The sequence below is a fragment of the Ambystoma mexicanum genome, chromosome 3q (genome assembly GCF_040938575.1).
Source record: "Ambystoma mexicanum isolate Mex_15411 chromosome 3q, UKY_AmexF1_1, whole genome shotgun sequence".
Lineage (NCBI taxonomy): Eukaryota > Metazoa > Chordata > Amphibia > Caudata > Ambystomatidae > Ambystoma > Ambystoma mexicanum.
In genome coordinates, this window is record NC_090926.1 from 923,930,349 (window position 1) to 923,956,632 (window position 26,284).

The 26,284-nt window shown below is 47.3% G+C and overlaps 1 protein-coding gene across 1 annotated transcript in view; it reads right to left on the bottom strand.

Moving 5' to 3' along the window:
- The window catches only part of LOC138583117 (ATP-binding cassette sub-family A member 9-like), a 2,332,105-nt gene extending 2,307,293 nt beyond the window's left edge, over window positions 1-24,812 (bottom strand). Inside the window, exon 1 of the mRNA XM_069655077.1 lies at window positions 24,572-24,812. The gene's annotated coding sequence lies outside the window, so the exon portion shown is untranslated. The remainder of the gene's footprint in view (window positions 1-24,571) is intronic.
- Between the last annotated feature and the right edge of the window lie 1,472 nt (window positions 24,813-26,284).

Below are 26,284 nucleotides of genomic sequence, written 5' to 3' on the forward strand. Positions count from 1 at the left end.
TGTTTAAAAACTGAATACACAATAAAGAAAGAAAGAAAGAATAAATAGCAATAATCACCGGCTCTGCAGGTTTCACCAGCTGGTAACGGCACAGGGATCAGTCCTATTACCGGCCGGTGAAGCCAGCAGGGTGGGTGATTATTGCTATATTCCCAGCCAAAACTCTTTGTCATGTACCTCATAACACCCATTTTTTCTGGTCTAATACCACTGTACTAAACATAACATTGCAGCAGAAGCATACACTTTTTGTGAAGTGAAAGTTACTATTCAAGATTTATTTTAGAAGTGGGTTTGATTTGCTCCTGGTAAAAGATTTCTGATTCTATCACTGTGCTTTTACAGGATTAAAGTCTGTATTGGGGGGGGCGTGGCTACAGAACCATGTAAGAGGACGTGTTCCCAGAGGAGCTCCTGCTGATCCTGCAATGATCCGGACAGACGTTGCACACAGATGTGTCTTCGACCGATAAAATTAAGGGTGCAACTTTGTGAAACTGCATGGCGTTACTCAAGTGTGTTTTTGAACCAGAAGGCACAGTGGTTTATGAAAATTGAGTGAGAAGAAGAGTACAGCTGCTCGCAGGCGAAGGATCCAAAATGGCGAACCACCGAGAACAAAGGAACGGAGCACGAAGACAAGCATCCAGGAATAGACTACTGCGGGCGGATGTGTTGGGAGCAGACTGACACTAACAAGAGCGCTCTGATGAAGGATAGAAGTGCAGAGACTCTCCGTTGCTATACAGCATGATTGAAACGGGATCCCGGTGAAAGAAGCGGATGAGAAAGTGGACCATACGGTAACCGGAGCGTGCACGCAAGTGCTCACAAGAGGTTGAACCCTTGTGCTGAACGATCTGCCCTCAGCAAAGAGTGGACACTACAGAAGCTCGTTCTCCTTCCCGAGGCACTGGAGAAATATGAGGACTGACGAAAATGAACACATGGCCGGCGGCATGCCAGCATACCCGGCACTCAGTGGATACAGTATAACAACGGAATGCAAGATAAACATTAAACACGCCTGAAGCTGAAACCGCAGTCGGTCCGGAGAAAATGTTCAGTGGATGCTGGCAGTACAACATTATTACAACAATGAACAGGCACAGCTACATATGTTGGCTAAGCGAGGGCTGAGACGTTCGTGACATGAGGATGTTCAGAGGCAGAAGCACATAGGTGCCTGCAGAGGGGACAGAGCGTTATGCAAGGCGAGCCTGAGGCAGCTGCACGCAGTAAACAAAGGTGAGGAGTCTGCAGGCTGCAGGATCGACTGCAAGGACCGAATAGCGTGGCTATCATAGAATAAAGGGAAGAAAGAGGAGTGGGTGGACTGGCCGTTTTACAATATTGTGCGACAACTGCAGAATCACAGAGGAAACCCTGGTGAGCAGGACTGAAGGAACGAAGCCCGAGCCCATCAAGAGCTGGGAAACAGCACCACGGCCGGCTCCACATTGAAGACAAAGGCAATCGAAGTAATGACTGGCCTGCAGCATGAGCAGAACAAGACGGGTCTGCACAACTCAACAGCAGACTAAGCCCCACGAGCCAGTTGCCTGCGGGAGCTGTCAGGACCAAAAGAGCCCGAGCAGCAAGGACACCGAACAGAACACCGTCTCGACACATTAAGCGGAAGCTTAGAGCACCCCGAAGGAAATAATACGCCTAGCACATCGTGATACTATAGAAGCCAATAGGATGCCCACAAGGCAGTGTTGGAATCTGCCACATAGTATCAAGTGCGGGAGAACGAGACAGGAACTTCAGTAAGCGGTGAAACTGACGAGGTATTCCAGCAAGCAGTCCCGAACTGTAAGGACGCTCAGAAAATCACGACACCGGGCGACACAGAATAACAGCACTTGGAGAACCTCGGCAGGTGGCACCTGGCAGTGAAGAGGCAGGGGGGCACCCCCAGACTTGACAACACAGTCTGGGCAATGGTGGAGGATAGGAGGAAAGCTCTCTCCGAAAGAAGAGAGCGTACAGGCCAGAGGCAACACAGACAAGAAGGGTTGGCAACAAGACTGGATGCACAGGGGGGCAGGAGCACTGCTTGAACTGGTAGCCACAATGGCAGACGGAGGATTCTGAACCCACAGTGGTGCAAATACGAATGAGGCGGAAAGTATGGTACCCTGAGCATAACAGGAGCACAACATGTAAAAGGTGCGTGTCACAGTCAAAGGGGAGTTACACATACACAGGGAATCTTGGGAGAGCACATAGCTGCAAATGAACTCATAAGAGATTCACACGTTACAACAACAAGTGCACAACCTTGAAAGCAGAGCTGAAGAAGCGTAAGGGTGGGTGCGCCGAAATAATGTACGCATTGTGGGACTTCCGGAAGGAGAGGAAGTGTCGGACCCGACAAATTACATTGAGAATATGTTATTACAAGATATAACAGACGGTGCACTCAGCCAGGGATTCGCAGTGGAACGGGAGCACAGAGCCCTGGTCAGAAGGCTGCAACCGGGAGCCCCCCCGTGGACGATCATGGCCAAAATACTGAACTATAAAGACAGAGAGAAGATCTTGGAACATTTTCCGCAAAAGGGGGACGATAAGCAGAGCGTCGGCAACCATCACAGCGTATCTGGACTACACCCTCTTGGTGCAGAGACAGCGTATGAACGATATGGCGGCTAAAAGGAGGCTGCGGGAGGCAGGCTACAGATACATGCTGCTGTATCCAGGAAAGATGAAAGTGCTCCATAAAAACAAGGCCCTTTTTTTGACTCACCAGAGGATGTGATGGCATGGCTAGATGCAAGGAACTGCCCGTCAGGACCGGAGGACCAGGTGGAGAGTGAGATGGAGAAGTGAATTGGCACCTTTGCAAGGCCACACAGGCGGACATATAGATCCCATGGAGATAAGTACAGCACGTACATTGACTTTGGGACTAGATTATAATTGCGCAATAGATCCGTACCCCGGATCCATAACACATATGGAAGATAGCTGATCCGAGTTGTGGAAGTTATGCAGTGCCTAACATATAGGAACTTATTATAAACTATGGCTTCAACGCAGGAGCGGAAGAGACGTACCTATATTCCCCCAGTAGTTAAATTAGGTAGGATATTAGTAGTGAAGTATCTCCCTGCTGAGTATCGGCGAGGCCGTAGAATAGGACTAGATGTGGGGTAGCCTGAGATCCAGGGATGGAGCTGGGCAATTGTTTGGGAAGTTGGGGCGGTTGGGGATGGGAGGGAGTTGGGGGGTTTGCAGTGTTATTTATTGAGAAACGAGCTTACTCACATGCGCGCCTGCGTTTAATGCGGATGATGGGGAGAGACAATGGAAGGGGCTGGATATGGTTGAAATATGGGGGATCTTAAGATAGTTACCTGGAATGTCAGGGGGCTCAATAGTTACCTGAAGAGGAACAAGATTATGATGTATTTAAGAAGGCAGAAAATAGATATAACCCTCATACAGGAAACACATCTCACGAAAGAGAAACAAGAGGTGATACAGAGGAAATGGAGGGGGACTGTCATGGGTGCAACATACTTGGCTTATGCCAGAGGGGTGATCACCTGGGTGGCACCACATGTCCCATTCAAACTGCTACAGACCACAGTAGAGGTGGATGGGAGGATGGTGGCAATAAAGGGATTGATAGAAAATAGAGAAATATGCATTATCAATACATATGTCCCGAACCAGGACACAATAGCTTATTACTTCAATACCCTATATAGCAAAATGAGTCCATACCTGGGAGGAGCGGTCATATGGGGAGGGGACTTTAACTGTAACTTGGACCCAAGGGTAGACAGGTCAGACAGGAAATCAGACAAACCCACCCCGGCTGCCAAAGCCCTTAAGACTTTTCTGATAGACCTCCGGCTAGAGGATATGTGGAGGTTACACCACCCACAGGATAGACAGTATTCGCACTACTCTGCCCCACAAAACTTGTCCACACGGTTAGACTATATGTATGCCTCAAAGGAGATGATGGCGGAAATAGTGCGAACAGAGTACAAAGCGAGGGTCCTTTCGGACCACTCGTCATTGGTTTTAACATGGCAATACCTGCCCCCAAGGGCCAGGATTCCAACGTGGCGACTCAGAGCTGAAGCATTGAAAGATACTAAATAATACTGGGAGTGTTGAATCGGTCGGCACCCTATGGGAAGCATTTAAGGTGGTGATGAGAAGATCAGCTATAGCTAAATCCAAAGGGCTACAGGGAGGCATACTAAGGGAACTGCAGAAGGCAGAGATGAAGCTAGAGATGGTTTTGGGTAAAGGAGGTAACACCCGGGAGGATGCTGATAATATAAACCAAATTCAGCAGGAATGCGCGGGGCACTGGGAGAGTTTGTGCAATCTAAACTATAAGAAATACATAGAGAGGCAACATGCGGGGGGAGACAAGCCAGTGAGGTTGCTAGCATGGTTGTATACAAATGAGACCCCCAGACCAACGATCAGAACAGTAGTGGGGGAGAATGGGAAAATATTGGATACACAGGAGGGCGTGAACAGAGCGTTCCTTAAATATTATTAACGATTGTACAGGGACAAAGGAGAGAGTGAAAATAGCGAGATAATGGAAACATTAGAGGACATTGGCCTGCCGAAAATAAGTGCTCAAGAGCGAGAGGACCTACATGCCCCGATTACAGTGGAAGAATTAGAGGCGGTGGTCGAGCAACTACCCACTAGCAAGACCGCGGGAGTGGATGGACTCCCCAGTGAGTTTTACAATACGTATAGGGAAGAAGTGCTCCCCCCGCTGCTTGCAATGTAAAATGAGGCATTGAAACAGCGACACCACCAGAATCCCTGAGAGAGGCGATCATTATCCCCCTCCCCAAACCCAATAAGCCAAACACAGACTGTGGGTCGTATAGACCACTGTCGATGTTGAACCAGGATAGCAAGATACTCACAGCTGTGTTGGCAAACAGAATGAGACAAGTTATAAGCAGATTAATACACCTTGATCAGTCTGGGTATGTCCCGTGCAGAAGCATATCAGACAATCTCAGACGACTCCACTGGGTCATAGAGCATACAGTGGGGGACTCGAGCAAGATTGCAATTGTATCGCTTGATGTAGTGAAGGCCTTTGACTACATCAAATGGTCTTGGCTGATGGCAGCTCTAAGAAAATATGGGATTTACACAACGGGGGGGACCACACTTAATCTCAATATATGCAGATGACATGTTACTTTATTTAAGATACCCTGAGGAAAATCTTCAATATATTCTGGAAGTAATGGAGCGATTTGCGTTGCTCTCTGGCATTGGAGTAAATCCCAAAAAATCGTGTATGTTCCCCCTGGGAAGATACTTAGGGGTCCATCGAGAACACCTGCTAGTTTTACAGATATCATGGGAGACCAGTACTTTCAGTTACCTGGGGATTGACATTTATCACACGGTGGAAGCAGAATATAAACACAACATTGAGAAAGTGATAGTGAACATAGAAAATCGCATGAGGTTCTGGACTAAGCTCCCCTTGGCCATGATGGGGAGGGGGGGCGTTGTTGAAGATGGTTGTGTTGCCTAGGCTATTACATTTCTTTTTGGGAACATACCATGCACGATACCAAAGCGTTTCTTTGTCAAACTTCAGCGCATATGCCGGGGCTTTATTTGGCATGGAACTAGGAACAGAATAGTACTGTGGAAGTTACCAAACGCGTATGATAAAGGGGGAATACAATTGCCTAGTTTTGAGATCTATTACTTGGCTAGTAAACTGCAATACAAGGTCAAATGGCTAATGGAAGACTTGACATCAGAGTCCAGATTGTTGAGATCAGAATGTGCCCTGTTTTTTTCTGAAAGAAGTGATATGGCTGCCCAAATCTGAGCTAAAAGGGTGCCCAGTTATGCTGGGATTTGGATGGAAGATATGGGGAAAGGCTTTTCAGGCCATGGAGAACCCAACCACGTGCTCCCCACAAGTGCCGCTAGTGGCGTTGACTGGAGGAGATGTCCAACTACGAAAAGGATTCATATGCTTTGGGAACCGGTGGGGATAGCCACAGTGGGGGACATATGGCAGGAGGGTGAAGTAAAAGAATTTGGGGCATTGGCAGAGGTAACGGGTCTACATGTAGGGCAGTATATTACTTATACTAGAATGGTATGGCGGATCAGAGAAACATGGTCTCAAAGTACTGGGAGAACAACCGGACGCTGCCATAGAAACGATATAAGATATAGCAGAGGGAGGCCATGAGGTTTCTCATATCTAGAGGAAACAGGGGAACTCATGAGTGACAGGCTATAGGAGAGGGCTCAAGGGTACCACAAAAAAGTGTCTAGGAACGCTAAGCTGCAACAAATACAGCTATATGTAACCCACAGGGCATACATGACCCCCCAGAGAATAACACGGTATAAGAACCCCAGACGACAAACATGCCCCAAATGCGGGGAAGAAAATGCAGGGATGACACATATGTTTTGGGCATGTCCGGAAATTGTGAAGTTCTGGGGAGAAGTAGCCCACCGACTATATGAGATGGGGATCAAGCTGAACGTGGAATCAGTGTGGTTATGCATGGCAACAAATACAGCTATATGTAACCCACAGGGCATACATGACCCCCCAGAGAATAACACGGTTTAAGAACACCAGACGACAAACATGCCCCAAATGCAGGGAAGAAAATGCAGGGATGACACATATGTTTTGGGCATGTCCGGAAATTGGGAAGTTCTGGGGAGAAGTAGCCCACTGACTATATGAGAAGGGGATCAAGCTGAACGTAGAATCAGTGTGGTTATGCATGATAGGAGGGTTTCATAGACTACGCCAATTGAAACATGTGCGCAAGCTTAAGGACTTGGCATATATACTCGCCAAGCGCAGAATTGCTATGGGGTGGAAGGCATGCAACAGACCGAGGGTAGAAGTTTGGTGGAGAGTCCTCCAGAAATGGACCGAAGCCGAAACGGCAGTGTGGCATGAAGCAGGAAGTATGGGAGGGGAGGAGGAAGCAGAAACCCCGACGGCCTGGAAACACTAAGTGGCCACGTTGTATGGGTCCACCCAGGATGGCTTAAGCGACCAGGAAACTGTCGAGAATACGGAAGGGGAGGTTTCCCTGAAGGAAAGAGAAGCAAGACGTGAAACGGAGTAGGCTCGAGTTGGGGGCAGGTAAAGGGTAAGCGGTAGATATGTAAAGATATGTACATGATGCTCAAGTGTTATGACTACTGCTGTTTTTGTTGAATGTTGATTGTTTGAAAAAACAATAAAATTGATTTTAAAAAAAGTCTGCCTTTTTAAGACTTTCCAGTATTTGTATGTTCCCACACTTTGGGTGTCACCATAGTGCACTGGCATACGGCTTTGGAAATGGGTTGTCCAATTGTAGACCCAATACTTGTTAGTTTTTTGTGAATCATAAACAGTTCAATTGACTTGGGTTGCTGCATTGGGTGGCAGTTGCTGTTGCTTTCAATGTCCATTTCTTTTCCTCTCCCTTCTTACTTGTGCATAGAACAATGCCCTTGGGTATATTTACCACACTACTGCCATTGTTGTGGTTTCTTTGAAATACAGTGCAAGATATTGGTATTGAATGTTTTAGGTGTGTTGGGTTCCATGACGTAAGGCCACTGAGGAAGATACCTTGATTGACCTACTCAATTTGGCCAAGTGAGGCAGTCAGGATTAGAACCCAGATCTTCTGAGTCCTCAGCCGTCACCAATGCCACGTGACCACCTCTCCTCCAACAATACAAAAGGGGTAATTGGACGGCTCTGTCAAATAATTTGGGCATTTTGGCCCATACATACCAATTTCCCTACTGCAGCTTTCTCTTGGCCAGCTCCAAATGCACACATTCTGGCCTATGGCACATTTTTGTCAGAAATTATTAGATTTGTGATTCAAAACCAAAGGCATTTTTGGAAGGATTCAATAAGGCTCATTTTCGCATCTCCCTGAAAGTGTTTGGCTGTAAAATGACACCTCAATTCCAAACCATCGTTATTTGAACAGAAGCGGAAGTGTAACATAAATCATTGGTACGCTGTACCACTAGTTCATTTTAGTTTGTAAAGGCGCTCCTTAGAACCCTGCATCACAAAGAGCATCCGCAATACATTTTCTTTCTCTGAAGCTAAGTTTAGAATCATCATCAAAGAACTTTATTCGCCAAAAATGCCATAAAAGTCAAAAAGATTAAAACATACATGAATAAAAGAGTTAAAATTCATTGCAAGCAGAAAAGAATACATTCATGAAAGTGCAAAGTTCCCAACAAAAGAGGAGAACAAATATATCAAGTCTCTTTTTAGAGACCAATGGGGTGTTAAGAATCAGCTCATGCGATCAAGCGCTGCCCAGGCTGGTAAAAAAAAAAAAAAACACACACACACAATACTTGCAATCACATGTCTTTTGTGATTAGCGGAGCCTAATTATGCGCACACACACACACACAATACTTGCAATCACATGTCTTTTGTGATTAGCGGAGCCTCCTTATGCGCACACACACACACACAAACACTTGCAATCACATGCAATCACATGTCTTTTGTGATTAGCCGAGCCTCCTTATGCGTGGTAATGGGACATTTACAGCCGAAGGAATCTACATAGTACAATTTACTGAGAAAGTTAAAGTTACACAATACAGCTCCCCTTTAAACATCTGTTTGCTTCCATGATTTATACCACTTTGACATACAGACAAAAAAGGTTTGCTTTTATGTCAATAGTCAGATATTCTTAACATCATGCATAACCACAAGCTCTGTAACTGACTTTATTACACAACGGGCCTCATAACGAGGTTGGAGGAAGCCTTGCTGGTTTTACCAGAAAGGCTGCCTCCATACCGGCATGAAGATCCGGCACCAGCGAATGGTAATTACCGGGTCATGCCGACCTTGGCATACCTGGTTATTGCCCATTTGCGGTTGCCGGTATATACCCATTCCCACTGAGCCCAATAGGGCACAATGAAAATGGAGATGCCTGTAGCACCGGCATGGTTCATTACTAAGCCGGTGCTACAGGCTTGCTGTGCTCGTGGCTGCCTACCATTCCGCCAGGGCTGGCCTGGCGGTATGGAAGGCACCCGCGAGCACAAGTCAGGGTTTGCCGGTCCGGTACCAATGGTACCGGCAAGCATACCAGTACCAGGTCCGGTGGCATTTCCGCCAGATTACGGGTGCCAGCGGAGCAGTGTTGATCCCCATTCATGGAGTCCGATAGGACTCCATGAGTAGATTTGCTGTAGTTACTTTTTGGCCGGTAGAGCGCCAGGGTTATCTCCAGCTTTTAGCTGAAGGTAAGCCAAGGTGCCCCACCAGCAAACCCATAGTTGGGCGGTCCGGTAATGTGCTGGTAACCACGGATACTGGCACTTTTTTACCAGACAGACTGACTCGAAATGAGCCCCAATGTTTGGTAGATAAGGGAATTAGGCCAGAAAGCCCTGTCCAGTGCTGGAAATTGAAAATATGTACTGTGGCAACCCCCTCCGATTTGCAGGGGTCTTGACGAGAGCGTGACCCCAGCCCAAGTGAAGTCACACAACACAGTGGGCCTCATTACGACCCTTGTGGAATGGGTTTACCGGCACCGGTAGGTGCCGATGCCGGTAAACCCCTTCCGCCCTATTACGAGGTTCCCTCGCGGGATCCGGAACAGATGTCTTGTAAAACCAGACGTCCTTTCCGGGTCCCGCGAGGGGACCAAGGAGCTAATAACGGGCCCGTTATTAGCTCCATCCCCATTCCCATTGAGCCCTATGTGGGCTCGAATGGGAATGGGGAAGGACCGGGTCCGGGTTCCCTGAAAGAGGAAATACCGGGCCCTCCAAAGTCGGAATGGCCCGGTATTTCTCCATTCAGGGAACCTGGACCCGGACACGATTTTGGAGGCAGCCATGGTGCTAATAGCACCATGGCTGCCTCCAAACTCATTATAGGTATGGCGGTACGGTAACAACGGTGCCGGTAAGCTACCAGAACCGCTGCTACCGTACCGCCATACTATGAGCTGTGCTTGTGGGCGATGCAGAGCGGCACCCACGAGCACAGCTCGTCGGATGCACCGGCACTGTGATTGACGGTGCCGATGCATCCGAGCTCCCCATTCCCATTGATGGGCCTCAATGGGAATCTACCGGTATCAGCACCCGTAAAGGGGCAATTACTGGTCCCGCTGAACTCGGCATGACCCGGTAATTGCTCATTCGCCGGTGCTGGGCCCGGATGCAACTCCGACGGCAGCCGTGCCGGTTTTACCAGCGCGGCTACTGCCATGGTATCCCTTCACAAAACTCAAACCTGGCGATTTGCATAAAAGCAAACATTATTATGGGAACATAAGAATGCCCAATACTCACCCTAACAATAAAATGGCTCTGACTTACAGGACACATATACCAGTTTCAGTTTGACAGCTGCAACACTGTATGTTAGGCTTTGGGTGATTCTGTATTCAGCCTCCTGTGATTAGACGAGCTAGCGCTTTTGAAAGCAGTCTGCGGGTTGCGTGCGAGAAGGGGGGCCCTGGGGGAACGGGAAGCGTTTCCCCCCGGGGAGTTTTTGGCGCTGCACACGGCCAGCGAGTGGCCGTGGGGGGTGCAGAGCGCCTCCCTGGGGGGTATTTAAGGGCTCAGGGAAGGTTCGGGAGGCAGGCGACGGTTAGGACTTGTCGATTGTCCAGCCCTGTCGCCTGCTCCCGAGCCTTCCCTGATTTCGGGCCTGGTGGGGGCGTTTTAGGTGAGGTGAGGAGTGGGGTAGTGTAATGTTAGTGTCGGGTAGGCAGTTAGTTTAAAAAAAAAAAAAAAAAATTATAATAATATTATTTTTTCGGAGGTACCGTAGATAAGGTACCTCCATTTACCTGTTGATGCAAGGTGCCGTTAGGCCGTCTGCTTCCTGGTGCCTCTGCTTGGGTTTTTCTGTGGCCGGTCCCGTTGCGCGTTCGTGTGGGGACGCAGTGGGTCGGGTTGGGGGAGCCGTTGGTGGTGAGCCCGCGTGTGCTGTAACGGAGCCTTTTTATCAGGCGCATCCTTTCTTCGTTCGCTTGCCGGCGGGGTGCTGGGGCTGTGGGAGAAACGTCGTGCTGCCACGAGGCGCATCCGCACTGGAGCGGGCGGGGGACAGCACATTTTACTGTGCATACGGCAATGCCGTCCCGTGTTGTTCGGCGGGGAGAGGGGAATTGTGTGTGCGGTGTACGTCGAGTGACAGAGGGGGCAGTGCGCTCCCATTTAAAGGGGCCTCGTCCATTTGTTGGTTGGAGGTGCGGTGGTGCTTACTCGCCGCCAGGGGGCAGTGTGACAGGGAAGAAACTCTTAGCGAAGGGTTTAGATAGAAGCGCACACCTATAGTAAGTAAGATTAGTAAAGAGATTCGAGGATTATGTTGTATAAACTTTTAGGTGCGGGGGGGAAAACTGAGGTCATGGCACAAGACCCCGACAATAAACAGTAAACAGAAAGAGGATTCAACTTGGGAACCCTCCCGTCCCCTGCACACTTTCAAATGTTTGGATTAATCCAATACAGTTGTTTAAACTGCGTTATATGCATTGTACATACATTTGTTTCTAACACATATGGTCAGACACAGGAGTGTGAGATAAAAAAATATATATCTTTATAGTCAGGCTGTATTATTTTCAGCAAGAATTATAGTTCAGACAAAGATTATTTATAGTGCATAGAAACAGTATCAATAGATAAAGCTCAAATTGAAGAAAAATGGAGTCCAAATTGATTAGCGACGCGTTTCGAGGAAGTTCTCCTCTTCTTCATAAGGCCACACTTGGACTCTTAATGTAAAAGGAAAGCATAAATTCAGTAAAGAAAATTTTGTAAGCACAATGCATAGACTGTTCATGTCATATTAAATGTATACAGTTAAAAAATAAATGGCATTAATTGTATTTAGAACATTAATCTGTCCCTTAAAAATAGGGAATTGAAACAATGTAACATGTTCTAATATGCATTGTAATTCATGCAACATTATAAGATTAACTAGGTTGCCCCTGCTCGAGAGAGGGGCTGAAGGTCTACTGAAGCATCCTTTCCTGCAAAATTAACTGTATAACGTCCATCATACTGTAATTTAGTAGAGTACTACCTCTAATGGGATCTATCACGTGGATGGTGAAACATAAGCTAAAGAAAATTAAATATGTAGGTAAAACAACACACAGATAGTTCTTAGGCTATATCAATCTAATATGGAAGAAATACAAAAATCGTTACCTCTGTGAGTAGAAAGTGCCGGAAACAGAGAACCGGACGGAGCGGTGAAAATAGATAGACAGTCTTCGTACATCAGTTAGTTCCTTAAAACATGGCTAATTCCCAAAAAGATACCAGAAATCTAAAGAAAACAAAGCCTGATCAATGCCAAGCTCAATGTTCAAACGTAACAGACATAGGTGTGAGATAAAAAAAATTGAATAACATACCTAACCAAAATATGGAGGGCGGAAAATAATCAATACAGCGGCCCACATAAGGATGTAGAACTTAAGTATCCCGCCGTCACTACAGAGGTGCCTCAGTATGTGGGAATTCTGTCATACGAATAGCCAAACTGAACAGGAATGAAGTCCTGATTAGTATAATATACCTAGCAATCTGATATGAAGTAATGGAAACATAATATGGTGTTTAATCAAGGCAAAAAATGTAAAGAATTACCGTGGTAAGAATGTGCAAATGGCACAATTCTCAAAGCTGATGTGCAACTGATGTCAAGATTGTGTGGCCGGTCAACAGCTGAAGAATCCGGCAGTAATAGGTCAGTTAGAGTATCAACTAAAGAAAGTGTAAGGAAAACAGAAAAAAAAGAATCATGAGACTAAGGAACTATTTCCCTGGTCCCTAGATAGATAAATGCACATGCATTCACGCTTACCTGGAGCATAGGGGGGCAATCCTGAGCAGAGTCTGTTCAGCCGAGTGGCTTGTCGTTCACAAACCATGGAGACTACATGTGACCATGGAGATAAATAGAGGACTGAAGTAATAGGTGAAGAAAAAGGACTAAGAAGTAAATGGGCCTCAAGGTTGGCGAAAAGTGAAGACATTACGATTAAACCGGCTGACAAAGGGGGAGCAATCGTAATCATGGATACATCCTTTTATGTCAAAAGATGCATTGAACTCCTTAGCGATACAGACACCTATGCCATACTAGATAGGGACCCGCTACCAGAAATCAGAGAACTAATTAACAATACTCTGTTAAAAGCCAAAGAAAACGAATGGATTAATGATAAAACACATCAATATCTCACTAATTCCCATCCGATTACACCAGTCTTTTATGGGCTCCCTAAGATTCACAAAGATAAACAAAACCCACCCCTCAGACCGATTGTTGCTGGGACAGAAAGTATCTTCGACCCACTGGCAGTCTACATTGACAGATTACTACAACCGCTTATACAGGCATCATCCACATACCTAAAGGATACAACAGACTTCCTTAATGGACTTAAAGACTTTTCAGCTATCAGTGAAGACTGCATACTATTCAGCCTGGACGTATGTAGCTTATATACCTCAATACCCCATAGTGAAGGTATAGATTCTGTTGAATGGTTGTTACTTAACAATTCAGGTGTGAAAGGTAATCCTCAATTCATTCTGGAGCTACTAAACTTAATCCTCTACAATAGCTATTTTAGACATCAGGGCAAATACTTTTTACAAACATCGGGTACCTCGATGGGATCATCGATGGCGCCCGTGTACGCTAATACTTTTATGTTTCAGTTCGAAAGTCAGCATGTACTGGAACATCCCACATGGGCAGCATACATTTTAACCTGGAAGAGGTTTATTGATGACATTTTCTGCATTTGGTGTGGCACACGAGATGACTTGGACCAGTTTTTTGAATACCTCAATTTAGTGCATCCTAGGATTAAATTTACTATTGAGATTGGTAACCCTTATTTACATTTTCTTGACGTTAACTTAAGCATTGTTAACAATAAGATAGCTACGTCTATATACCACAAACCGACTGATGTAAACAATCTGCTTCACTATTCCAGCTTCCACCCGAGGGCGATGCTCCAAAGTCTACCATATAGTCAAATATTACGTCTGAAAAGAATAATTTCTGACCCAGAAGTTCTGGATAAGGAATGCACAAATCTTGTTAGTAAATTTCAGAACAGAGGCTATCCACCAGAAATTTTGGAAATTGCCAAAGACAGAGCTTCAGAGATCCCCCGTACAGATTTACTGAAACCTAAATCGGAGGTTAAAGACACCCCACTTTTATACATATCAAAATTCTCAAGACAGAGTTTTCAGATCACAAAAAGTATAAAGAAACATTGGAATATTCTTCATAATGATCAAACTCTATTGGAATTGTTCCCCACACCACCAATGATGTGTTTTAAAAGGGGTAAAAATATAAGAGACAAGCTGGTGAAAGCTGAAAGAGTACCAAAGGAGAAACAACTTTTCCTAGCTACCAAAAAACTAGGCACCTTCCCCTGCTTAGGATGTATACACTGTAATAACACAATCAAAGGTAATGTAGTGACTCACCCCAGGAATGGTCAGAAAATCAAATTAAGAGACTATTCTACGTGTCTGACATCAGGTGTCATATATATGTTGAAGTGCCCTTGTGGCAAAGTGTATGTAGGACAGACCAAAAGACCTGTTAAATCAAGACTGTCTGAACACAAGTCGAACATAAGATGTAATAATCAATACTCACCGGTAGCTCGCCACTTCAACATGCAAAAACATACAATTGCCCAACTAAAATACCAGGTGCTAGAAGTTGTTAAACGACCTACAAGAGGAGGTGACTATCAGTCACTCTTACTACAAAGAGAAGCTTATTGGATTGATAAGTTAAGCTCTTTACAGCCCTGGGGTCTAAATGAAGATTTCACATTGAACTGTTTTCTGTGATTTAAATTTGACAATAAGGAATGACTGATTTTCAACATATAATTGAGAGTCACATTGCTATTCCTGTGTCTGACTGTGATCTAAGGCACTACTTTGTTGAGACTAGTAGATGGTTGCCATAAAAATAATTGCCTGTAAACACAGTGTAAAAATTGTTCTTATTCTTAATTTTCATTTTTTGTCATTCTGTTATACTTATCACATTTAATTTTGATCTTTTGTCAAATAAATGCATTTACCCCATTGAGATTGCTATATTGCACTAGGTTGTCCATGCAATGAGAGAGAGATTTAAGGTTTTTTTTCCCTTTTCCTGCATAATGTGAATCCATGTGATCCACCTATTTTGAACTGATAGGTTACACATGGTCATTAAATGACCTTAGCCAGATAATCTGAACATTATATTCATTTTTTCCGTGCTATTTTTTTCCCTTTTAAGATCCGAGCGTTTCGTTCGATTCAAGACCCTTTGTCATTGCTAATTTCGACTCTATTTCACATGGTACACTATTTTTCTCAACTTTCCTCTCCCCGTTCTACGATGTGCGGACTAGTATTTGTAATGTCCGATTTACATCGCACAATAGGTTTCTGTACTGTATGAATTTTTTCCTTTTAATTTATTTAGTTACGCACCTTTACGCTTCCCGATTTAAGTTACTTCTTGTCATTGAATGCCTAGAGATCTACACCTTCATTACAATATAACCTCGTTCCAAGATGGCCGACCTTGAGGCCCATTTACTTCTTAGTCCTTTTTCTTCACCTATTACTTCAGTCCTCTATTTATCTCCATGGTCACATGTAGTCTCCATGGTTTGTGAACGACAAGCCACTCGGCTGAACAGACTCTGTTCAGGATTGCCCCCCTATGCTCCAGGTAAGCGTGAATGCATGTGCATTTATCTATCTAGGGACCAGGGAAATAGTTCCTTAGTCTCATGATTCTTTTTTTTCTGTTTTCCTTACACTTTCTTTAGTTGATACTCTAACTGACCTATTACTGCCGGATTCTTCAGCTGTTGACCGGCCACACAATCTTGACATCAGTTGCACATCAGCTTTGAGAATTGTGCCATTTGCACATTCTTACCACGGTAATTCTTTACATTTTTTGCCTTGATTAAACACCATATTATGTTTCCATTACTTCATATCAGATTGCTAGGTATATTATACTAATCAGGACTTCATTCCTGTTCAGTTTGGCTATTCGTATGACAGAATTCCCACATACTGAGGCACCTCTGTAGTGACGGCGGGATACTTAAGTTCTACATCCTTATGTGGGCCGCTGTATTGATTATTTTCCGCCCTCCATATTTTGGTTAGGTATGTTATTCAATTTTTTTTATCTCACACCTATGTCTGTTACGTTTGAACATTGAGCTTGGCATTGATCAGGCTTTGTTTTCTTTAGATTTCTGGTATCTTTTTGGGAATTAGCCATGTTTTAAGGAACTAACTGATGTACGAAGACTGTCTATCTATTTTCACCGCTCCGTCCGGTTCTCTGTTTCCGGCACTTTCTACTCACAGAGGTAACGATTTTTGTATTTCTTCCATATTAGATTGATATAGCCTAAGAACTATCTGTGTGTTGTTTTACCTACATATTTAATTTTCTTTAGCTTATGTTTCACCATCCACGTGATAGATCCCATTAGAGGTAGTACTCTACTAAATTACAGTATGATGGACGTTATACAGTTAATTTTGCAGGAAAGGATGCTTCAGTAGACCTTCAGCCCCTCTCTCGAGCAGGGGCAACCTAGTTAATCTTATAATGTTGCATGAATTACAATGCATATTAGAACATGTTACATTGTTTCAATTCCCTATTTTTAAGGGACAGATTAATGTTCTAAATACAATTAATGCCATTTATTTTTTAACTGTATACATTTAATATGACATGAACAGTCTATGCATTGTGCTTACAAAATTTTCTTTACTGAATTTATGCTTTCCTTTTACATTAAGAGTCCAAGTGTGGCCTTATGAAGAAGAGGAGAACTTCCTCGAAACGCGTCGCTAATCAATTTGGACTCCATTTTTCTTCAATTTGAGCTTTATCTATTGATACTGTTTCTATGCACTATAAATAATCTTTGTCTGAACTATAATTCTTGCTGAAAATAATACAGCCTGACTATAAAGATATATATTTTTTTATCTCACACTCCTGTGTCTGACCATATGTGTTAGAAACAAATGTATGTACAATGCATATAACGCAGTTTAAACAACTGTATTGGATTAATCCAAACATTTGAAAGTGTGCAGGGGACGGGAGGGTTCCCAAGTTGAATCCTCTTTCTGTTTACAGGGAAGAAACTCTTGCCTGTATATTAGTTAGGCTTATTGTGGTTGGGGATTTTCTTTTTCTGGTGGCACTTCTTTGCCAGGGCAGGGGGCTACAGGGGCTAGGGCAGTATCTAGGCGGTAATTAGAGGGGGCAAATATAAAAAAAAATATATATATATATATAAATAAAACTATAAAAATATATATATAAATAAATAAAACTCCTAGTTCAAAGTTATTAGTTGCCAACTGTGGGTTAGGTCCACGGGTAGTTTTCGGCTCGGGGGCTTAGGCTTGCTAGGTTCATTTTCAGGGGACATATATATTGTGGTGCACAACCAATTTAGTAGTGCACGATGGTGGGCCAGGGAGCCAACAGGAAGGGGATGGTGGATGCTAAGGCTCTTAGGGAGGCGTTGGAAATTATTAGTATGGCATCTAGGGCCCAGTTAGAGGGTGCAGTGGGGGAGGTCACTGGTGGAGGGGGCACGAGAGAAGGGGAGATAAGTGATGGTAGGCCGCAGCGTAGAGCAGCGGCAGATGGGGCTCTCGCGGCAGTGGTGGCTTGCACCCCATCAGCGGGAAAAGGGGAGGTTTGGGAAAACAGGGGTAGGAAGTTGAGGAGGGAGATAGACAGGAGGGCGTCAGGGGGAGAAATGATCTCGGGTGGACAGCCATGGAGGGAGGGAGCGTGTCATAGTGCTAGGGAAGATAGGGATTTTCAGATGGAGGGGGCTCAAAGAACTCAGAGTGGAGCCGGTGAAGGAGTTCAGAGGGGGGTGACAGGGCAAAGGGGAAGAGGGGGTAAATACCTGCAGAAGAGTGCAGGTGGGAAAAGGAGGGAGAGGTCACCGTCACTTGAGGAAGTAGGAGCGGGGCGTGGAATGGCCCCCCTGGGTAGGCGGAGTGAGGGCGGAGGGCGCTGCGCAGCCCCCGCTGGCCAGGTGGAGGTTGAGGGTTTCAGTACGGCCCCTCGTCGGTCAACGCAAGGAGAGCCTAGAGGGCTCAGCACAGCCCCTAGCAATGAGGATTCCAGGGTGGAGGTCGGAACGCCTCGCCCGAGAGAAGAGGACCAGGCAGGGGTTTCCACAACCCCGCCGAGAAGACGTCAAAGGAGTGGCGGGGCGGACGCCCCGGGCTCGCAAGGAGATCATCAACTCAACTCGGGCATGAGCTCGCATCCGCAATGCTATTTAAGGGGTGATGAAGTTGGATGGGAGGAATATGTGGGGCAATGGGAATTGGAAGATTACAGGGTGGAAAGGGAAAGGGGGGAGGAAAGAAGAAGGTCAATGTGGGACATGGAAAGGGAAGGGCAGGGGGCACGGGGGGGAAGGGGTCAAGGGAACTATTGGCTGGGTGAGTGTGCTGACATGTTTTGTCCCCGCAGTAGGAGCCCTCTAAGAAAGGAGAGGAGGAGCATCGGTGTGAACGCCAGACCACAAGTGGCAGGTGTGGAAAGAGGTGAGCGGGAAAGGGAATGGTCATCTGCATGGCAGAGAGGGGCCCCAGGAAGGGGGACAGAGGAGGAAGGGTCGGGACTGCGAGATGTAAGGAAAGAAGTGGGTGTGCAGGCCATTATAGCCACAGGGGTTGAGAAGAGCATTTGCTCGGTGGAGGTCCAAACGGACAAGGTGGTGGAGCCATTGGTGCTCGGAGTGCAAGCTGGAAAAGATAAGGAGGTTGAAGTGAAGGGAAAGGAGAAAAAATTGCCATACATGGGGTTAACAAAACCATTGGGGGCGCACTTGATGGCAGCGACCAAGGAGAAGATTCAGGCGGGGGAATTTGTCGATGTCTTTAAATTGCTACATAGAGAAGTGAGAGCAAAAGAGGGGTCTAAGGAGGAAGAGAGGGAACTGGCTTCACGCCCAAGGGTCCCGGTGACTATTGAGAATTGGACGTCAGCGTTTATCATTTATGCCAGTGTGTATTGTGAAAAATTCCCGGAGCGTTGCATGGCCCTGCTTAAATATATGGATGTAATAAGGAAGGCTTTCACAAGTTTTGGGGGCTTTGCCTGGGTAAGGTACGATCAGGAATTCAGAGCGAGAATGGCAGAGGACAGTCAGGCGGTCTGGGGGGAGATAGACATGGATCTTTGGTTGCAATGGATGGCCCCAACGAGGCCTGCCCCGACATTGCACACAGCAAGTGGGCTGCCTGTGCCTTTCCGGCCCTTTCTTGGTCGCCCCGCCCACGTGGGGGTGGGGAGAGGAAGCAGGGGTCAGTCCTCAGCAGCGTGCTGGGGGTATAATAAGGACGGATACACAAGGACCATGTGTAGGTTCAGGCACGAGTGTAGCAAGTGTGGTGGAAAACACCCTCTCACCCATTGTTTCCAACAGGGAGACAGGGGGAGGGGGAAAGGTTCAGGAAAAGGGGCTGTGGGGAAAAGCTTTTACTCCAATTAAAGTGGGTGTGTTGGAAAAATGGTTGCAATATTATCCGGATAGAGAAGGGGCTAGGATCTTGAGGGAAGGGTTTTTGTCAGGGGTTCAGACTAGGTTACCAGGGCCCAAGGGTGCGGCGGTAGGCTGAAAATCTGAAGTCGGCGAGAGAGAATATTGAGGTGGTAAAACAAAAATTGAACAAGGAAATAGCGGCAGGGAGGATAGTGGGCCCATTTGATGACATGCCAGGTGATTTAGTGATATCCCCATTGGGGGTGGTGCCCAAGAAAGCTCCGGGGGAGTTCAGACTGATTCATCACTTGTCCTGGCCGGAGGGTATGTCAGTTAATGATTTCATTGCCCCGGGAGAATGTGGGGTTGTGTATGCGAGTGTTGACCAGGCGGTTGAGCTGATAAGGAAGGGGGCCTTCATGGCCAAGTGCGATATCAAGGCGGCTTTCAGGTTATTGCCAGTGCACACGGAGGATTTTTGGTTGTTGGGTTTGCAGTTTGAGGACCGCATTTTTATAGACAAAGCCTTGCCAATGGGGTGCGCAATTTCCTGTGCTTTGTTTGAACGGTTCAGCTCCTTTTTACAGGGGGTTTTCTCATTTAGCTCGGGTTGGGAGAGTGTGCTGCACTACCTGGATGATTTTCTGTTCATTAGCGGGGCAGAAAGAGAGGAGGATTGCAAAGAAATGCTAAGGTTGTTCCAAGAACTGATTGGCGTACCCTTAGCCGGAGACAAAACGGAAGGGCCGGCAGTGGTGTTAACATTTCTAGGAATTGAACTGGATTCAGTGGCCATGACCTCACGCTTGCCGCACGGCAAGGTGAGAAAATTGGTGGCACTGTTGGAAAAAGCGGTGGGGGCCAGGAAAATGATGCTGGTGGAGATGCAGAGATTGGTTGGGCACCTGAATTTTGCATGTAAGGTGGTGGACCCAGGGCGGACGTTTGCAGGAACATGGCAAGGGCCATGGCGGGAGCAAAGTGCCCACATCATCGGATAAGAGTATCGGGGGCAGTGAGGGAGGATTGCAGAATTTGGCTGCGCTTCTTGGAGAGTTTCAATGGAGTGTCAATGTGGTTGCAGGAAGACCCGGTGACATGGGAAGTTCAGATACTCTCGGATGCAGCGGGGCCGGTGGTTTTGGAGTGTTTTGGGGGGGGGGAAATGGTGTGCGGAAAAGTGGCCAGCGAGGTGGTTGAAGGAAGGGAGGAGTATAGCATTTCTTGAATTTTTTCCATTACTAGTGGCATTGGAGTTGTGGGAGAAGGAGTTGCAAAACAAGAAGGTGAACTTCAATGTCGACAACGAATGCATGGTCCATGTGGTGAACAGACAGTCAGCTAGGGATCAGAGGGTGGCAAGACTGATGAGAGAATTCGTCCTGCGTTGCATGGAATGGAATGTGGTGGTTAAGGCAACACGTGCCGGGGAAGGATAATGGCATCGCTGATGCATTATCTCGTTTTCAATGGTAGAGTTTCCGTGGATTGGCTCCAGATGCAGATCAGGAGGGGCAGCAGATTCCGGAAGAGCTGTGGAAGATAGGAAGCTGAGAGCGCTTGCTCTGGTGAAGGGTTCATTGGCCGCGGAATCTAAGAAGTCATACAGGAGGGCCTGGGAGGATTTTATTAGAGGAGGAGCTTGTAGTTGGAAGGGTAGATGGGATGCGGAAGAGCGGAGGAGGGATGATGTCACGAATTTCCTTCTGAGGTGCATGGACAGGGGCTGGTCAAGGGCAACGATAGCAGGAAAGCTAGCAGGGATTGCCTTTTACGGGAAATGGTTTTGGGGTTTTCAACCAAGTGGGGGGGAGATGGCGAGTAGGATGTTGGAAGGATGGGCAAAGGAGAGTAAGAGGGACAAGGATAAGAGGAGGCCGATATCGGCGGAATTGCTGCAGAGGTTGATTGAGGTGGTGGGGGGAGTTTGCTGGTCGGTATGGGAAGGGGAACTGTTTGCGACTTGTTTTACATAGTTATTTTTCGGGGCTTTCAGGGTTTCTGAGTTGGTCGGGGGAAAAGAGGGGGTAGGGGGACTGCAATGGGAAGATGTTCAAATTACAGAAGAAGGTTTAGACATCAAGATTAAAAGGTCCAAGACGGATCAGAAGGGAAGGGGCTCTTGGGTTCTGCTGGGTCGAGGGAGCGAGGTTTTATGCCCAGTTCAGGCAGGCAAGGTGTGGAAGGAGCGCTGTGGGGGTAAGTCAGGCTTGGTTTTTCCGCATGCGGATGGATCGCCGGTTTCAGCGGCACAGGTGCTAGGGGTATTGCGGAAGGCGCTGGTGTCGGTGGGAGAAAAGGCTGAGGATTTTGGGACTCATTCTTTTAGGATGGGCGCAGCATCTGAGGGTGCCAGACTGGGTTTTTTTCGGAAATAAGGTGAAAAGATTGGGGCGTTGGAGGTCGGGGAAATACAAGGGGTACGTCAGGGATTTTGGAAAAGGGGAATGTTGAAGAAGGGTAGAGGAGGACTTTGTGGGCAAAATGTTATTGTTGTAATAATTTTGACTTGTCAGTAATTGGGTAATTTCTGTTTCAGATGCTGCGCAAAAGAAGGGGGAGTTGGCGCAAGTTTGGTTTGTTGGCCATTCAATTGTGAAGTGGGCGGGGAAGGAGAAGAAAAGGGTGTTTGGAAGGCAGTTGGGGTGTAGTTACAAGGAAGTGGTGGTGAGATGGCACGGTGTGGGGGGCCTGCGGTGGGATCAGCTGCTGCCCATATTGGCAGGGATGAGGGAACGCTATGGGGTTCCAGAGGTGGTGATGCTGCATGCCGGGGAGAATGACCTGGTGAGAGATAGGGAGGTGGCTCTGCTAAAGCAAATGAAGAGGGACTTAGTGTGGATGCGGAATATGTGGCCTCAAGCGGTGGTGGTGTGGACTAAGTTGCTGCCGCGAAGAGTTTGGAGGGGAGCGAGAAGTGAGGGAGCAATAGAGCGGGCCAGGAAGGGGATAAACAGGGAAATGGTAAAATGTTGTGCCTCGGTGGCGGTGCAGGTCATGGATCATAAGGAAATAACATATGAGGGTTTCCTTATCTTTAGAGAGGATGGGGTACACTTGTCCGTGTATGGAAATAACCACTACCTGGCGGACTTGGGTTCTTGGCTGGGAGACTGGGTAAAAAGTTTGAGGTAGAAAAATTTGGGGGGGGTTGGGGCAGAAAGAACTCCTCGGGGGAGGGTTTTTCTGGTGCCGGGGGCATGGCCCCTTTTGATGTGGGGGGAGGGAAGCACAATGGGGGAATGACACGGGAAAGGAGGGGGTGGCGCTGTTTGCACAAGCAGGTCACCCCGGGGGAAGAGATATTGAGCCTGGAGGGGCATGGCCCCTGGGAGAAAGCGGGACGCCTGGAAAAGAGGCAAGGAGACGGTAGGATCCAAGGGATCATTAGGGAGGAAATTGATTATTTAATTATTTAATTGTTGGGGGAAAATGAAAATGTTTAAGTTATTTAATTGATTGTTCAAATATCTCTTTAGTTTGTTAGGCCATGGAGCCAGTTAAGCGTTTTGATTGTAAGCTTTGGCCTGTCACATTAAAGCGACCTTTTCCACTTTTAAATGAGTCTGGGTTTTTGTGCAGTAAGCCAAAAGGGAGGCACCGGGGGGAACGCGAAGCGTTTCCCCCCGGGGAGTTTTTGGCGCTGCACATGGCCAGCGAGTGGCCGTAGGGGGTGCAGAGCGCCTCCGTGGGGGGTATTTAAGGGCTCAGGGAAGGTTCGGGAGGCAGGCGACGGTTAGGACTTGGCGATTGTCCCGCCCTCCCACCCCTTCATTTTGATTTTAGGGTAATGTCAGTTATGGAATAGGGGGGGTCCATTGTTCATGGGGATTAGGCGGGGGGTTTTTTAGATGTCATGGGGAGTTTTTTTATGAGTTTTTGGGGTCTGTTACGAGGGTAGGGTTTGGTAGTTTGTGTGACAGGTCAGGGCATTGTGAAAGTTTGTGTGTAATATATGTTGCTGATGTGGCAGGTCAGGCTGGCTGCAGGTCATAGGAAGGGGGAGTTTGGTGTAGAGGGGAGTTAAAAGGGGTTGAAGTGGGTCGGGGCGCCGGGGGCATGGCCCCTTTTGATGTGGGGGGAGGGAAGCACAATGGGGGAATGACACGGGAAAGGAGGGGGTGGCACTGTTTGCACAAGCAGGTCACCCCGGGGGAACAGGTATTGAGCCTGGAGGGGCATGGCCCCTGGGAGAAAGCGGGACGCCTGGAAAAGGGGCAAGGAGACGGTAGGATCCAAGGGATCATTAGGGAGGAAATTGGTTATTTAATTATTTAATTGTTGGGGGAAAATGAAAATGTTTAAGTTATTTAATTGATTGTTCAAATATCTCTTTAGTTTGTTAGGCCATGGAGCCAGTTAAGCGTTTTGATTGTAAGCTTTGGCCTGTCACATTAAAGCGACCTTTTCCACTTTTAAATGAGTCTGGGTTTTTGTGCAGTAAGCCAAAAAGCAGCTTCAGAGGGGATCATGTGTTTCGTGTACTAGCACCTTGGGGGCAAGACAAACTTTACCGGAGCGCCGCTCGGTCGTGCTCCTGCCCTTGACCTGTCGCAAAATGGCCTACCCTGGATCCAGGGGAGTTGCTAGGTCTGGAAAAGACCCGGGGCTAAGCTGATGTTGGAACTGTTGGGACTGGGGGCTAGCTAGTCTTTTGGCTGTAGCTCCTGAGATTCTATCCGGGGCTACAACCAAAAGATCAGGGGCTATAGCCCCTTTAGCCCCCCCCCAGCAACGCCCCTGCGGCTGGATCACACATTGCAGTAAAGTTTGGACTCAGAATCAGCAGCCTGCAAGCACCAAAGTGCACAAAGGAAGACGACAACCAAGCACACTGTGACGAGAGCAGCACGTCCACAGCAGCAAATTAGTAAAAAAGAGTGAAATTGCGGAGCAGACGTCAGACAGATGTGCCTCCTTACCTCCTCACGTGGATTGCCTCCCTACAGGAAACACCGTTAAACTGGACATTAACGGAGCAGGGTTGCTGTTCCTGTGGTCGCGGGCGGCTCCTAAAAGTCACGAGCCGGCGATATCCATCTGAAAAGACGATGTTCGCTGCTAGTCTCCCTTGTCAGCCGAGCGCCGCCTCTATATCTGCTCCCAGTCTCCCTCACATGCTTTTCTATTCGCTTCAGTGTAGATGCGTGCTGGCACCGCCCATTAAAGTCGCAGCTCATTATCCAGCGTGCACTTTTGGGGTAAAACACTGCCAAAGTTGCGTAACTTCATAGCCCACACACCCGCCTCCATTCTGCTTCCAAGTTTGCTTTCTTTTGTCCAATCCAACTCGGCGACGATCCAACCTTCAGCCTCGAAAAAGTCTACATGGGACCCTGGCCACTGCAATCAATAAATCGCTCGGGTTACTACACTACACCAAAACAAGTAATTTCTGTTCTTTACTTTTCACGTCTCTCTGCCTCTGATGTCTTCCTCTCTTCACAGTCTCCAAATTCTCCGCCCTCGTCTCCTTTTTGAAGGCGCTTTGGAGCAGGCTCTCTCGCGCAGAAGGCCTGCTCCACGTAAAGTGCGCTGCTCAGGCGGCATTGCGTTGCCCATGGTTAGCGGAGGATGCCTCTGTAGTGTGCCATTATCTTCTCCTCCCATCTTTCTCGTCCCAATCTCCTTATTTGTATTGGACTGGGAAAGATGCGTATTGCCACTGAGTAATCGTTTCATTACCTCCATCTTCCTCTTGCCAGCCTCGCACCAATACGGCGACTGGGACAACGATGGTGCATTATGACAGTGTTTACGCGCGGACTCCCTATTTTTCTTGGGCTCAGTGAACACACGTTTTTAATCATGTCTCACAAATGCAGGTGCCGTGTTGTTCCTAGTGCTGCACACAAATATTTGAGATTAATATGTGGTGCATGTTATGTTATGTGTTACGTTGACGTGCTCCGGGGACCAGGAGGGAAGAAAGTGACGTGGGAGGGCAGGGTGTGGGCAGTTCCTGTAATGCAAAGATTAAATGAAGACGATGTTTAGCAGCTCCGTGTCCCGCGTGTTATTGAGAGCGCAGGTTGACTTGAGCGGAGGCCACCCTGGGCCATAACACTGGCGACGAGACGGGCTGCCTTTAATAGCCGTCACAAACCATGGCAGAGGCAGGCGCACACGGAACGGTTGCCTGGATGCACCGTTCACAACGTTGCGCACCCGAAGCGGATGCGAGATCGCGTATCCCAGCGCGGGTGAGCTGGAGCAGAGCTTCCACGCCAGTCAGTGGCGGTTGTGATTTATGAGCGGCAACATGACTGCAACGCTCTGTTCCACGGGCTGCGGCGGTGATTTCACATTACACACAGGTACTGTTACGGGCGCAAGGCCCACCGCCTAATATATGATTGCACATTACACAAAGGTACTGTTACGGGCGCAAGGCCCACGGCCTTAGATATGATTGCACATTACAGAAAGGTACTGTTACCGGCGCAAGGCCCACGGCCTTAGATATACGCCCCAAAGGAAGGTGGGGCTACGATCTAGTGCTATTGGTGAGGCTCACTGGGCGGCCATCATGGAAGAGCTGTGGCTCTGGATGCTACCCAGTCTGATGGTGCTCGCGTCTACCTTGGCGGCCATCAAGGAAGAGCCAGTGGCTTCTGGGGTTGCGCACTCTACAG